Genomic DNA, 16,198 nt, shown 5'->3' with positions numbered 1-16,198 from the left:
TTGCCGTGAAGCGTTACGGAGCCGGAATCATGTTTTTAAATACAGTTTATTATGATTCTTATACACTAATGTTAATTTTGGGGAACCGTAAGACTCGCGGTTTGGTCGAGGTTAGGGATTACAATAATATTGAAGGAAAGGAAGGGAATTTAGGGTGCTTAAATTAATTACATATGATGTTGATATTCAGTTGATATCATTGGCGATGTTTCACATCTGTAACGAGATAAACATTTTTTGGAAGACAGCAGCGAGAGGAAGACATACGAGTGGGATTTAACGGTAGACAACAAGAGGAAGACATTCTTAAAGGACTACGACAACGAAAGGGATGGGTGGTCGACGATTACAGTCTAACATCAGCCACTTTCAGAAAACGGTGGACAAGGGACAATTATGTGTATATATTTTGTTTAATATCAAACCTAAATATTTAAATCTAATTTTCTCGAAACTGAGTCGACAAAATTCCAAATCATATATGGGAACAATACCCTGATATATGCTCTATCAATACGATATCTAACAATGAAGTAAAAAATCTGATTGGTTTTCATCACAGAAGTATTGATAAACGAGTAGCTTCTCCCAACAGTTCAAAATCCGAAATTGGACAAAAAAATGTATAAGTTGCCACCATCCAAGATTTTTTTAATGCCTGTTTTAAAATGTTTTTTTTTTTCATTTTTCTAAACACATCACTGTACTGCCATGAATCGTTTATCTGTCCCATCTTTGCTGGGTTTCCTATTCATATGGGACAAGTATGCGATTCACGGCAGTGTAGGCAACGAATCAATTTTTTACCATTTCTTAAAGTAAATACAAACTGAAATTTATATTCACGGTATTGTTCCCATGATTGCTCCAGAAATTTGCTTAGTGTTTTAGGAATTCAGAGTAAAATGTAAAGCTTGAATTCTTGAAACTCAATAGGTATCTATCAAATGAGACGTTAAAATTTTCCTATCGAACATAATACTACAATGATGTGAGCAAAAAACTGTCTATGCTTTCTAAAGAGTGACCGGAAGTGCAGGTAGATGATCGGAAGTGCAGGTAGATAGAAATAGGGATTATGTTAACTGAACAAAAAAATGCTTCAAGTCAACTGAGCACGTTGGCAAATTTTACTCACCAAAACCGTTGGCAACTGCAAATGACCCACCTGTTTCATTTCTTCAACTAATCTCATACAATTTATTTGGTTTATTCATGCAACTCCCACCACAAGATATGCCTTTACCCGGGCTGACGGTCTGCGCCACCCCCATTAACAACTGTAGTAACATTTGATTTATGCATCCTGCCTAAAAAATGGATGTTTCTGTCGGTCGCTTTACATGCTTCCACGATCATTAACAGTTTTCTGACAAAGTAGTACATTTGTTATCAACGGATGTCCAGCAGATATGATGATTATGTGAAAATGATTACTTTTAATTTGAATTTATTTTAGTGCCATCTTTTTTTTAAATTCTTCTTTTTCAATGGCTCTACATACCAACTGAAACTTGGTCAGCTTTTCAACTTGGTGCTGGTTTTGAACTGCAGTCAGGAGGAAGGTCAGTTCTCGATCATTTTAGACCTCGAGGACTATGATTAATGTCCGGTTGGGAATGGAAACTGAAGGATGGGCCGGAAAAACACGTTACACACGTGTCCACATGCTCGTTTCGCGTTTCGCGGAATTATCACTCCAGTTCATCACCCGTTGTGAGTTTCTCAATCCATTGGTCATTGGCAACTTCGAGAAGCTGCTAGAACAAAACCCTCAATCTCGATTCATGAGTATTTACCACTGGTATATGCCGCCGGAGGTAAGTCCATCTTCGGTTGACACCAATCGTGCTAATTTCTAAGACTCTTACAGTTCCTCTGTTACTTTTGATCTGTTCATGAAGCAGGAGGTTCATGGAATACCAGACTTCCTTCATGCGGAGGGCATACCTCCATTATTTGCAAGCAAATACGGGCACACCAGCGAGGAGAGAAGCTTTTTCACAGACGGGTCAAAAATGAATGACCGCACTGGTTACGGTGTCTTTGACGTTTTTCATAGCGTCTACTTTAAGTTGAAAGAGCCTGGTTCCGTGTATACCGCTGAGCTAGTAGCTGTACACTATTCACTTGAGCATATTGCATCCCTACATTCTGACCAGTTCTTTATTTTCACCGTCAGTCTGAGTACCCTGCAGGCTGTTCGGTCGATGAAACCTGTAAATCACTCAGCGTATCTTCTAACCGGGATACGGAAAGCTTTGAGTGCTCTATCAAAACGGTCATTCACAATCACCATGGCTTTGGTTCCTTCTCATTGCTCGATACCGAGAAATAAGAAAGCGGAATCTTTGGCCAAGGTTGGCGCTGTGGAAGGTGATATTTACGATCGGCAAATCACCTTCGATGATTTTTTCTCATTAATTCGTCTGGAAACCTTGATTAGCTTGCAGCAGAAATGGACAAATGGGGTGTTGGGTAGATGGCTGTATTCAATTCGCTCGCAGGTGTCGAAGCGTCCATGGTTCAAGATCAAAAAATTGAATATAGGACGAGACTCCGGATCCGAGGAAAACAACCGAAGCCTATTAGAGAAATGTTGGCGGGCCTTGATCTCGAACACATGTCTCTCGTTCACCAATTTGTGAAAGTTGCTGATGTAATACTGTGATCATAGTCTGCCCATACCCTTGTATGTCGTACCCCATATCGAATGTCTTCCTTTTGCTGTCCATTTCAATGTATGTCGTTAACCCCTTTCGTATGTCTTCCTCTCATTGTTGTCTCCTAAGAAAACGTTTATTTGTCCCGTTACAGATGTGAGACATCGCCAAGAATGTCAACTATGTTAACGTCAGCATCGTGATTACTTCAGCACCCAAAATTTCCTTCCTTTCTTCCTACACGCAAAAAAAAGCATTCCGGAATTAAAAAATACACCGTGATTTAATTCATGGATTCGGGAACACCAATCACGAATGTTCCAGAAAACGTGACTGTGTTCCCGAATCCGTGACTGTTGTTCCCGAAAAAATACACCGAGAACTCGTTGGTTCACGAATTCATGAACGCTTTTTTTTGCGTGTATATTATTGTATTCCCTCACCTCGATCAAACCGCGAGTCTTTCGGTTCCCCAAAACTAACATTATAAATAAGAATTAAGAAACGAAATGTTAAACTTGATCTCGGCTCCGTAACGCTTCACGGCAATTATGCCTCCAAAATAAACGAAAGATTTAAAAAAATAGTTATTAAAACTAAATATCAGTTTTACCACAAAAGTTCAACTCAATGGACGCGGTTCTATGCCCAAAAAAAAAAAAATATCAGTATCCCAGTCCAAAATATTTGCACGGAGCTACTATCCTGATATGACAAGCAACTTTATCCAGTGGAAGTTTGAAAAAAATAGTTTTATTTCAGTTTTTGTTCAGGGGGTCCATTATACGCACCGGGTCCATTATTAGCGCTCACTCCCTACTTTGTTTTTTAATGGAAAACACTTTGAATAATCTTGTGGATGTGAGAACGATTGTTTTGCAGAGTACCAAATTCCATACAATATGGGTATTACCGACATTTAGTTTCTGAGATATTTAAGAAATACGAACATTAAGTGCAAATAATGTCACATCAAGATCTCAGCCGTCTGTGAATCGATTTGTATGATTTTATTTTTAAACGAACGCTATGCCTTTGAACACATTGATTTTTTTTTGCAATCGGACATTTAGTTTTAGAGATATTCGTGAAATACGAATCTTGAGTGCATTTTCAGAAAACTAACAAAATAATGTCACATAATGATCTCAGCCGTCTGTGATCCGATTTGCACTCTTTCGTTTTTATACGAAAGCTATGGCTTCGTGATAGAACCCATTATTTTTTTTGGAGTCAGATATTGGGTTGTTGATTCAGTGTTATCTGTTTAGATGTTAACTAAATAAATGAAAATGAAAATGAAATATTGGGTTCCAGAGATATCTGTGAAAGCATTAAACGTATTTTGTTCACAACATTTGCAAAATAATGTCACATCATGTTCTCAGCTGTCTGTGGACCGATTTGCACAATTCTTTCTTCACACGATAGCTACCTATACCTTTGCCAGTGAACGCATTGATTTTTTTTTGCAATCGGATATTCGGTTTCAGAGATATCTGCGAAGTACGAACATAAGGCATATTTTTAGAAAACTAATGAAAAAAATGCCACATCAATATCTCAGCCATCTATGGTACGATTTGAACTCGTTCGGGCTTCAACGGTTGCAAATCATCGGGCTTGGTTGCAAATCAAATCTGCAGCCTTTGTATATTTTTATTGAAAATTTAAAAGAAAATTCAAAGATATCCCTTTTTTTATATTGAAATCAATAGAAAAATATCACTAGCGTTAACTTAGCGACCAATGTTTGCTTTATGATAATTTCGCTTTTTATTAATTGACGACTTTCACACTTGTGTCTTGATGCTGCTTGAATGATTTTATTTGTAAAAATAATAAATATTAATTTTATAAAACTGTTTTTCCCCTTTTACTATTACCATAATCGCATACCTATCAACGCAGATCAAAGAACTAGATATAAAATGTGTATGTTGCAAGATAGTGCCACTTCAAGATCTCAATAGTTTGCTATCTGATTGAGCTCTCTTAACTATAAGCGGAAGCTAAAATATTGCCATGAAATGCATTTTTCAATCGGATATTGGATCCTGCTGATATCTCTGAAATCCGAAAAAAATTACCAACTAAAGATTCAAACTTTTTTCGAGAATGAAATCTTCATTTATTTGTTATCGAATTAAAATTCATGTTTATGCATAGAAATTGTAATATGCAGTGCACCCATAACCTTTCAAAAGTGTAAGAAGGGTTCCATTCACTGTAGGTGGATTAAGTCGGGTTTTTAGTAGTAAGCACGCATGATAAAAATAAAAACGACACTGATTGAGTCTATATCGTTCCCTGCGCAAATATTTTTAATTTCTGAGCATGTTAATAATAAAGAAACAAATAGTCAAGAACGTCTGCATTTTTTGGTCGAAATTTTCCTCCTAATCACTTGCAATGCCTTGGTCTTCGTATTTTACATGATTTACCAGTTTAATAATAATATTTCATTGACGTTTTGATTTTTAAAGTATTCAAATAATGAAATAAACATGTGCATTTGTAAGATTTTTTTTCCAAAACCGCACAACAATTTTTTATTAAAAAATAAAAGTGTTAAACCATCATATTATTTTTTGACTGATAAGAATAGCATAGCATAGCATAGTTACGGTGTACTTCGTAGATTGGACACTAGTGATACTCATGTTTTTCTTTTGAAATCCTTATTCAGATTGCTATCAGAAATCAAGGTGGGTGTGGTCCTTGATTTCAATCTAGGATGAAAATCACAAAAGCATGAGGATTACTACTCCTGGCCACGCCCATCTTCACCGTAACTTGGGAGGGGAAGGATGTGTTGATGTAGTACTTACTTAACGAGAGGCCCCCGACTCAGCGACACCCTCATAAGTACCACGGAGTTGGAAATATTGGAAAAGGTATTCGTTGGGTCAGGATTTGCCTGTAGCACACCACGCAAAGGTGTCTAACTGTCTACCCAGTGTTACAGGGCAAAAAAAAATTTTTTTTTTTTGGCTGATAAGAATTAGCATTTATTACTTACGTTTTTGTTTTCGCTACAAAAAAAAACCCTCTCACATAGGAAAGGGACGTTCAATATGCGCCCCCTAAGCAAATCTTCGAATTTAACGATGATAATGGTCGAAATTATGTACTTCCAATGTGTTAACCACTAATTCAACTTACCATCTATAAAACGGAATAAAAAATTGGACGAAAACCAATTATATTCTGAGAAAACGATTTAATTTTGAAGCGCTGCATTTTCGTGCAATTTCAAACCATGCAGGTTGAAACGCGCCACCCCGAGGCTAAAACGCGCCAGCCTAGAAATGTAAACAAGCAGCAGTGAACTGACAGAAGAATCAAGTATCAATTTATGAAAAGTCCTATTCTCGTTTCCACTGCAATGAAAGCTTATGAAACGTTAATTAATTATTTTTTTGCCAAATCAATTTGCTAAATAAACTTATTTGGTGGGCGCATGTAACCTTGTGCATTACGGAGCCAAATCACGATTTTCTGTTCACGGTACATGTATCACGCTTCCAAGAAATTCCTGGAGTGAGATCTTAAGGTCTACATGAGTAGCCAACGATCTATCGGACTGCTTCGAATGTGATATATGCCCTTTGTGATACGTAGAATAGAATGTGTTCACATCATAGTTTCTTGATAGTCCAAGAAATCTCTGGATCAAGGCCATAAGGTCTATAGAAGCAACAAAAAATCGATCGGACTGTTTTAAACATGGTACATGCCCTTTATGACACATAGAATAGAATGCGTACCCAGCATAGGTTCTAGGTCGTCCAAGAAATCCATGGAATAGGCCTTTGGGTCTACATGCGGAACCAAAGATTTCTTAGATTGTTTCAAATATGGAACATGCCCTTTGTGATGCAAAGAATAGAACGCGTTCCAAGCATAGGTTCTTGTCGTCCAAGAAATTCTTGAAATAAGCCCTTAGGTCTACATGCGTAGCTAAAGGTTACTTGGATTGTTTCGAATACGACACCTGCCCTTTGTGATGCATAGAATATAATGTGCTCCCAGTATGCGTTCTTGGCCACCCAAGAAATCCGTGGAATCAGGCCTTTAGATCTACATGTGTAACCATAGATCAATTGGATTGATTCAAATATGCTACATGCCCTTTGTGATGCATAGAATAGACCGCGTTCCAAGCATAGGTTCTTGGTCGTCCAAAAAATTCTTGGAATAAGCTCTTAGATCTACATGCGTAACTATAGATCAAATGGATTGTTCCAAAACTGACACATGCCCTTTATGAAACATAGAATAGAACGCGTTTCCAGCATATGTTTTTGATCGATCGAGAAATCCCTGGAATAAGGTATTAGGTCTACATGCGTAACCAAAGGTTACTTGGATTGTTTCAAATATGGCACCTGCCCTTTGTGATGCAAAGAATATAATGTGCTCACAGTATGGGTTCTTGGGCATCCAAGAAATCCCTGGAATCAGGCCTTTCAATCTACATGTGTAACCATAGATCAATTGGATTGATTCAAATATGCTACATGCCCTTTGTGATGCATAGAATAGACCGCGTTAAAAGCATAGGTTCTTGGTCGTCCAAGAAATTCCAAGCCCTTAAGTCTACATGCGTAACTACATTCTTCCAAAACTGGCACATGCCATTTATAATACATAGAATAGAACGCGTTGCCAGCATAGATTTTTGATCGACCAAGAAATCCCTGGAATAAGGCCTTAAATCTACATGCGTAACCAAAGGTTACTTGGATTGTTTCAAATATGGAGCATCCCCTTTGTGATGCATAGAATAGAATGTGTCCAGAGCCATAATTTAAACAGTCCGACTGAACTTTAGTGACGCGTGTAGATCTGAGGACTCCAGGGATTTCTTGGATGACCGAAAACCTCTGCCATTGACTTAATTTATTCTTCACACCCAGAAAGGGCAGGTACCACATTTGAAACAGTCCGATACATCTTTAGTGACACGTGTAGATCGTAAGGCCAAACTCCAAGGATTTCTTGAATGACCCAGAATCTCTTTCGATAGCTCACATTCTATTGTACATATTCAAAAAGACATGTGCCATAACTGAAACAGTCCGATTGATCTTTAGTTACGCGTGTAGATCTGAGAACCTAACTCCAGGGATTTCTTGGATGACCAAACCCTCTGCCGTTGACTTATTCTATTCTACACATCCAAAAGGGCATTTAAAACAGTCCGATACATCTTTAGTAATACGTGTAGATTTTAAGGCCTAACTCCAGGAATTTCTCGAATGACCCAGAATCTCTTACGATGGCTCATTCTATTCTACATCCAAAAGGACATGTGTAATAATTTAAACAGTCCGACTGAGCTTTATTTACGCGTGTAGATTTGAGGACCTAACACCAGGCATATCTTGGATGACCGAAAACCTCTGCCGTTGACTTATTTTATTCTACCCATCCAAAAGGGCATGTACCACATTTAAAACAGTACGATTGATCTTTAGTTACTCCAGGGATGTCTTGGATGACCGAAAATCTCTTCCGTTGACTTATTTTATTCTACACATCCAAAAGGGCACGTACCAAATTTAAAACAGTTCGATACATCTTTAGTGTCGCGTATAGATCTTAAGGCCTAACTCCAGGGATTTCTTGAATGACCCAGAATCTCTTACGATAGCTCATTCTATTCTACATATCCAAAAGGACATGGGCCATAACTGAAACAGTCCGATTGATCTTTGATTATGCGTGTAGATCTGAGGACCTAACTCCAGAGATTTCTTGGATGACCGAGAACCTCTCTCGCTGACTGATTCTATTCTACGATGTGGCAGGGCATGTACCACATTTAAAACAGTCCGATACATCTTTAGTAATACGTATAGATCTTAAGGCCCAACTCCAGGGATTTCTTGAATGACCCAGAATCTCTTACGTTGGCTCATTCTATTCTACACATCCAGAAGGACATGTGCCATAATTGAAACAGTCCGATTGATCTACAGCTACGCTTGTAGATCTTTAGCCCTTATTCCAGGGATTTCTTGGATGCCCAAAAATCTCAGCTTACAATTTACGATTGATTATAAAACTATTGAGGGCTTTTTAGTGGAATTCTCAATTCCTAATTCTCACTTGTTGGTTCTCACTTCTCACTTTTCATCACTCATAACTTCTCATTGATCACTTTTCACTTTTATTTTTTCACTTTACAATTCTTACTTTTTTACTTTTTATTTGATAATTATTTAAAAATAAATTATTATTGGCACACGCCCTTCTCAAATTATGACATCCATAGTCAAGCACATCAGATGGGCGCGTTTTATCCTGCATTGAAATGTGTGTTTTTCTATGAAAAATGTAGTAAAGTTAACTTTTCAGTATCTTGGCACAATCTTTACTAATTTGTTTTTCCAGACATGCGCAAAGATTATTGGAAAAATGTTTTTATCTAGTGAAAAATCCTTAAGGAAACGGAAGCTTAAATTTTATCAAAAGGCGGAAAAAAACAAATTTATTTTTAAAAATTTTATTATAGATGTCTTGACTAATATTTTCAATATGTTGATCTAAAAACATGTTTAGGCGTCAGCTGCCATCGGTTTTGTAACTTAATTTAGCCTATTAACCTAGAAAATGCAATGGCTCGTATTAGCTGACTGGCGCATTTTAAACCTAGTTCCCCTACATTTGTGCCAATAAACCAAGTCTGTTCTACCATATCTCTAAATTGCGGCATCTATACCAACGCGGCATCTCACCCGGATTTACCCTACCGTTTGGCCGAACAGACCATTAGGCCGAAAGTAATTTGGCCGAATGGGCCATTTGGCCGAAAGGGCCATTATGCCGAAAGGGTCATTTAGCCGAAAAGGTCATTTGAAAAGTAATTTCTCACTTGAGAAGACGTGAGTGAGACGTCTTACTTCTCACTCCTCATTTCTCACTTCTCACTGTAAAAATTGGGAGCGCGAAGTGAATAGTGAGATGTCTTTGACCCTTTCGGCATCGACATTCCACAATGATCTCCTATTCAAAACAACAAGATTTTTGTGGTTTTCTAACGGATTCAAAATATGATTTAAAAGCGCCTAGGGCAAAACACTCGAAAGGCGGTATAAAATTACTAAAATTAAACGAAAATCATACAGGTAAGGTAAAAGAATCGCAGGTCGTAAAATTTAAGTAAAAATGAAAGGATTTTTATTCATTTTGTCCATTGCAGCTTGATGATGCATAACTGATATTGAATCCGTATCCGTAGTAATATTCGTTCAGAAATGTCATACAAAAGACTATATGAGTGAATTTACGAGTGGGGCCATTTTATCCCGTGGTAGGTGGATGTATTTTGCACTGTTCTCCCCCAAATGCACACTGTCATTCGTAATACCACCCTCATTTATCATAAGTGCTGAAATAAGTCCTGAAATTAATGCGATGTTGTCGCTCAAACGTTTTCCATTAAAAAAATACGGCTCATAAATTTCAATTCTTAGTTTTTTTATAACCGAAATGTCAGCTGCTGTATTTTCAGTATGCTCCTATCTGATACAGTGAGATTCGCCTGTTGTACGATTACTTTACAATTGGGATTTCTCTAATAGAAACAAAGCGAAACGCAAAATTTGTTAGCTTTTGCATCAAATGACCAGTAAACCAGCATACTGAAAATTAAGTTTTGGCTTTGAGACTTTTGGACATCAGATTTCCCATTGTTTTCTAGTATGAGACGCCTGGTTGGTTGGTGGGAGTTTTAAAAATGAAGTTACCTGATCGATAGTTTATGAGATTAAAATATCACAGATGTGTTATTTCTAACGCGTTTATAATAACATAGGTAGCTAGCACCATGAGTGAAAGGAAAAAGAACAAAACATTTGTTTTCGTTCAGGAGCGAGAGCTATTTCGGGGAAACACAATATCAGCCCGTGAGCTATTCTTAGTGAAACAGTTTTCGGCTCAACCTGTGCAGTGGTTAGGAAATGCTCAGTTCCTAGGCGCTGTCAGGCGTCGTCACATTAAGAGGAGGACTGTACTAAATGCGCTAAAAAACAACAGATAATTCTCTTAATCCAATTCGCTTTAAGAGGGTGCACACTACATAGCCACGAGTAGAGATGAATCGCTTAATCTTCTTATTCTTCAACGGCTCTACATTTCAACTAGAACTTGGCTTGCTATTCAACATGGTACTCTATTGGTATTTTCTGGAAAGCTGGTCTATGCCTCTTATTGCATGAGTATGTATCTTGTATGGAAAGTAAAACGGATGCACTATGCCCAGGGTGTCGAGGAAGTTTCCACCTGAAAACATCCTAGACCGAACCGACAATCGAACTTGCTCGCAAGGCTACTAGATTCGGGTCTCAATCTCTTAATAGCACTATACATTTAGCCTCTCCTAACATACAATTTATTACCTCAAACGATTCTTTAACTAATTTAAGGTCAGTTTTCTCAAACAGGCCATATTTTAACGTATCTAACTATTCTGGAAATCTAATATATATAAAAATGAAATGGTCAGAGTTCGTATCCGCATAACTCGAAAACGGCTGGATAGATTTTCTCCATTTCTTCAGCAGGTATGTTGGTTACCGTTTCCGACGGGTTTATATGATATTTCCTCATGTGAAAGTGACAAGAAAAGTCGAGTAAATCATGAAAAACTAAAATTAGGATTCGTATGTAAATTTCGCATAGGCAGTTTACAACGCGCATTTACGCCTACTATGCAGAACAACGTCTGCTGGGTCAACTAGTTTAAAATAAAAATCGCAAAGTGCTGCAATTGGCCTTACATTTACTCGATATAGGACCAACATCAGACCAATTATTCAAACCAGTTAACACTGCAGCACATTTGTATGTTTTTTTATTTCGATTTCTAAAATAGTGGCCTAGTACGTTAGGCATAAATACGTCAGGCTAATTTGACATTAGGCATAACGGACGTTAGGCATAATGTAAGAAAAGGCATAATAGAGGTTAGCCATATATTGACCAAAAGAACAGTCTATGACATAAAGAAGGCAGAATGATGCCAAGCGTCCATTATGTCTAACGTTCTTATGCCTAACGTCGCGGCCCGTTTAAATATTTTTTTGTTTTTGGAGAATTGACTTTTAACAATTTAAAAAATAGTTTGAGCTAATAAAATTTAGGGTTGTTTGACCAAAATTAGTAAAAGCATCGGAACAAAGTAAAATTGTTGGTCGGGAAAGACCAATTACTTGTGCTTATACATGTCAGTAGGCAAGCACCAGAGCACACGCACGTGTTCTCCCAGTAAACCACATATCGTATAACAAACAGCAAATAAAGTCGGATTTGCGTCCATTAAAAATCTAAATCGCACTGCATATCAAACTTTATCAGTTTATTGTCGACAAATGTTGTATTGAACGTATAATATACGATAATTTTTACCATAGTGAAAATGAATCGTTATTGTGTAAATAAAAACTCATAATGACTTATATTCCTTGTAATATCCTATATTAGTGCGAATAAATGTCTACGTGAATCGTAATACAATCGAAACCACCTCAGTCCAAGTGGCTTGCAGAAGTTTCAAGCAGTTGTAAAGATATAAATTGTGTAGTTTATATTGAACAAAAATCCGACTCACTTTAATATGTGCACTATGGTGCCGTGGTAGAGTATTCGCCTGCAGATCCAAAGACCGCATGTTCGAGATTTGGTGCTGGTAAGATTTATTTTTTATTTTTCATATTTTAATGTTTAATCGTAATACTGTTCGTATGATGTCGGGAAAAATCGTGAAATAAAACTCATATGTACCTATATCGCCTCCACTTTGGTACGTATATAGCCATTCTGTGCATTATATACAATTTAGTTGATTCTTATATAATAACCTATATCAAGAATTATAGGTACCAAAATGTTGACTGGGCTATTGATGCATTTTGATAAACTTTCCCACTCGCTCATTTCCATTCATTATATTGTTCTTCGATCGGAACTATCCGATAGTTGCGTCTAAATATGTAGAAATTTTCAGATTGATGCGTTGAAAGGTGTCCTTCAATAAATCCAATGCAGTAGCTGGCTCCAATCGTAGCTTCAACCAGTTGTTGGCTTCTATGATGTTACTACAATGGGTGGCTCATCCGGTGTGATATTTTTGTGACTTTTTTTTTACTTACCGCTCGAAATTGTTGCCACCAATTACCAGTGACGCACTAGGCTGCGTCGAACTGCTGACGGGTTTTCATGGCTTTCGGAATATCTACGCTATCAGCATAAGGTGTCAGTCAATTGTTGAAAATGAGTTCAAGTGCGTTAGGATATCTGCTTTGAATGAGTAAACCACAATGGCTTGTGATTGGTGGCATTATTAATATAATTGGATATATCGAATTTTTTTTATTAAAGATTCATTGATACAATTGGCATTGCGTTTATTTTTTATTAGCATAAGTAAAAAAGCCATTGAATCCAAAATTGTTTGTGTAAGGTTATCATCACGCAATCATACTTCAGCATTATTAATGCTGTTAAGACAAGTAATAGAGGTTTGCTGCTTTTGTTCATTGGAGGTCTGCATCCCAAGTAGACAAAAATAGCTCAATAGTATCACATGTTGATTAGATTGCAAAATGAGACATGGAAATGATTGATATAAGAGATAAAAGATCAGACAATATCAATATTTTGCACTGAAGTGTCATGAGGAGATCAAGTTATTTTATTTGTAAGAAGTGTTCAATATCATGTGCCATTAGTTTGTTCTTATCCATAGCATTTCTTTATATCTTGATTTTAGATATTGTTGCGTGTTCTTTTATCTCTTATATTAATCAAGTCCATATCATATTTTGTTATTCTGTTCATAGCTTCTGTCCGGGCTTGTATATTGTGTGAAAATCACAATGAGTCTAAGGAAAGCAGAATCTTTTCCACCACAAAACATTCGAAACGAAATTCGGCATTTCGTCACTCCTGAGTTTCGATACCAGCCGACGCCGATGGCATTTTCTAAGGCGAGAAATGTCTGGTCACGCCTTCCCTCGATTAGGAAGAAGAGCCGTATGTCTCGGCTCGTGTGTTGATGAGTACGATATGTAGGGCTTAGGTATGGTATATAGTCTTCTTCCTGGTGTCGGTCGGTGATTGTTACTCGTAAAAAAAAATGGGGCGCCGAAAAAAAAGTACAAGTATTGAGTAAGCTGATAATTTAAAATGGTACACTGAGAAAATTCTTCATATTGAATGTATTTGTCGTATACATATTTTTTTGCAATTCGGGGACTCATATCTTTTTCTTCATTGGCATTACATCCACCACAGGGACACGAGCGCCTCGCAGCTTAGTGTTGACTAAGATCTTCCACAGTTATTTACTGCGAGGTTGCTAACCCAAGTTACCATTTTTTACATTTGTGTATCACGAGGCTAACATGATGATACCTCTAAGCCCAGGGAAGTCGAGACCGGACCGGAAATCGAGCCCAGCCACCCTCAACCACGTCTGGCTTTGTAGCCGCGCAACTTATCGCACAGCTAAGAAGGGCCTCGGCTAACGAGGGCCATATATTCAATATGAATCCACACATAAATTCAATAACTGCATATTAGAGACTATACATAAATTTAATTTGATTATAAATATTTTTTCATGATAATAAGTAAATGATAAGTTAATGAAATTAGCGGTTAACTCCAAACTCAGTGAACAACTAAGATTCAAAGAACTATCATTTAGGCCGTTATTTTTGTTCACTCAAGAATTTCGTCCTACACACCACCAAACGGCGGCTAATAATATTTCACGATGAAAAATCGCGCACATAGGTTGGAAAATACGTTTGTGTCTTCGACTTTGGATTGCCGTTGCCATAGCCGCCGTTCGACGTCGTCGGTGTCGCCGTCGGCGATAATTCTAAAATTAATTTCGCCGAAAATGCCGGGAAAATCACCGGTTGCTCTGCGGGGAGTTCCGCCGGCCTCGCCCTGTGTCCTACACGTATTATTTGTGATGTGGCAGCTTTTGTTTTGTGCAGTCCCGACAGCAAACGGCTCAAGGTTGCAAAAAATCACGACGAAGACAGCCCCAAAGATGAGCGCTGCGTGAAGGCGAATGAGAGCAATATAAGAAATTGCACGAAATAGAACATTTCTTTTTTCGACAGGTTATTATGTGTCATTTTGGAAAGCACACGAAAATAAATGAATTTATATTGTATAAAGTGCCCGATAAGCGATATTGTGAATATAACAAACTAAAATGTAGATTTGTGGACTCAACATTTCTGTTCACAGTAGTAATAAAGGGAAACCCCTGCGTGTTTAGCATTAAATATAATAAACTAAAAACTCTCAAAACTTTTTTATGCCAACTATATACTACGTCTTCCATATTTAAGTTTTTCCCTTAACAAGTCAAAAGTTTTTTCAAGATGTTTGATAGCAGTTCTACGGCCATTAGTATCATGAAGGTTGTTTGCCTGACAGTTGTTCAAGACCGAGAAATCTGGAATCAGAAAACGAGAATTACGAGACCAGGAAACGATAATTACGAAACCAGAAGAATATTCCTTTTGTTGGTTCGAGATAAGGTCTTTGGCTATGACAAAGGCAAAAAAGACAAAAAATCGAAGAGGACAGAAGGTCGAAGGGACAAAAAGTTGATGGTTTCAGTTGTACTTGATCCTGCTCCACCTTGCCTTGTCTGATTGACCCTCACACCGAAGAAGCTATCATAAAGCCTTTTCTGAATAAGCTGTTCTTTTTTCAGGCACTTTTCGTCAAAGATTCGGCCTGACACTTCATCAAAGATATAAGCCTGACACTTTTTAAAATCCATTCGGAAAAATATGTGTAGAAGGCACTCGCATCGCATCTATGCATTTAATGGAGATATTCCATCGCTATCTCTGGTGTATATCCTTTTTCGAACTTCTAGAATATTTACCCTCAGAAGTCCTGATAAGCTCGCTACGTCAAAGGATCCGATTAGGGACCATCCACAAAGTACGTCACGCTCCTAGGGGGGAGGGGGGGGGTTCCGAGCAGCGTGACGACTCATACAAAAATTTTAGAGTTTCAATACAAAAAGTGTGACGAAGGGGGGAGGGGGGGTTGAAAATCGCCAATTTTTGCGTGACGTACTTTATGGATCTTCCCTTAGCCTCATCGTCCTCAGTACTGCATGAACTCGACCGCCTTCATGCTATGGTCGAAGGATTGTCTAACATGCGAAGATCGTACACTAGGACATACGATCAAAATTAAATAGCATTAGCATTAGCATTAGCATTGTTACGGTGTAATTCGTAGATTGGACACTAGTGATACTCATGTTTTACTTTTGAGATCCTCATCTAGAATGCTATCAGAAACCAAGAAGGGGAGTGGTCCTTGATTCCAGTCTTAAACAAAAATAACAAAAGCATGAGGACTACTACTCCTGGCCACGCCCATCTTCACCGTATCTAGGGAGAGGAAGGAAGTGTTGATGTGGTACTTACTTAACGAGAGGCCACCGACTTAGCGACACCCTCATAAGTACCACGGAGTTG

This window comes from Armigeres subalbatus, chromosome 2 (genome assembly GCF_024139115.2).
Source record: "Armigeres subalbatus isolate Guangzhou_Male chromosome 2, GZ_Asu_2, whole genome shotgun sequence".
NCBI lineage: Eukaryota > Metazoa > Arthropoda > Insecta > Diptera > Culicidae > Armigeres > Armigeres subalbatus.
Note: the sequence above shows the minus strand (reverse complement) of the source record.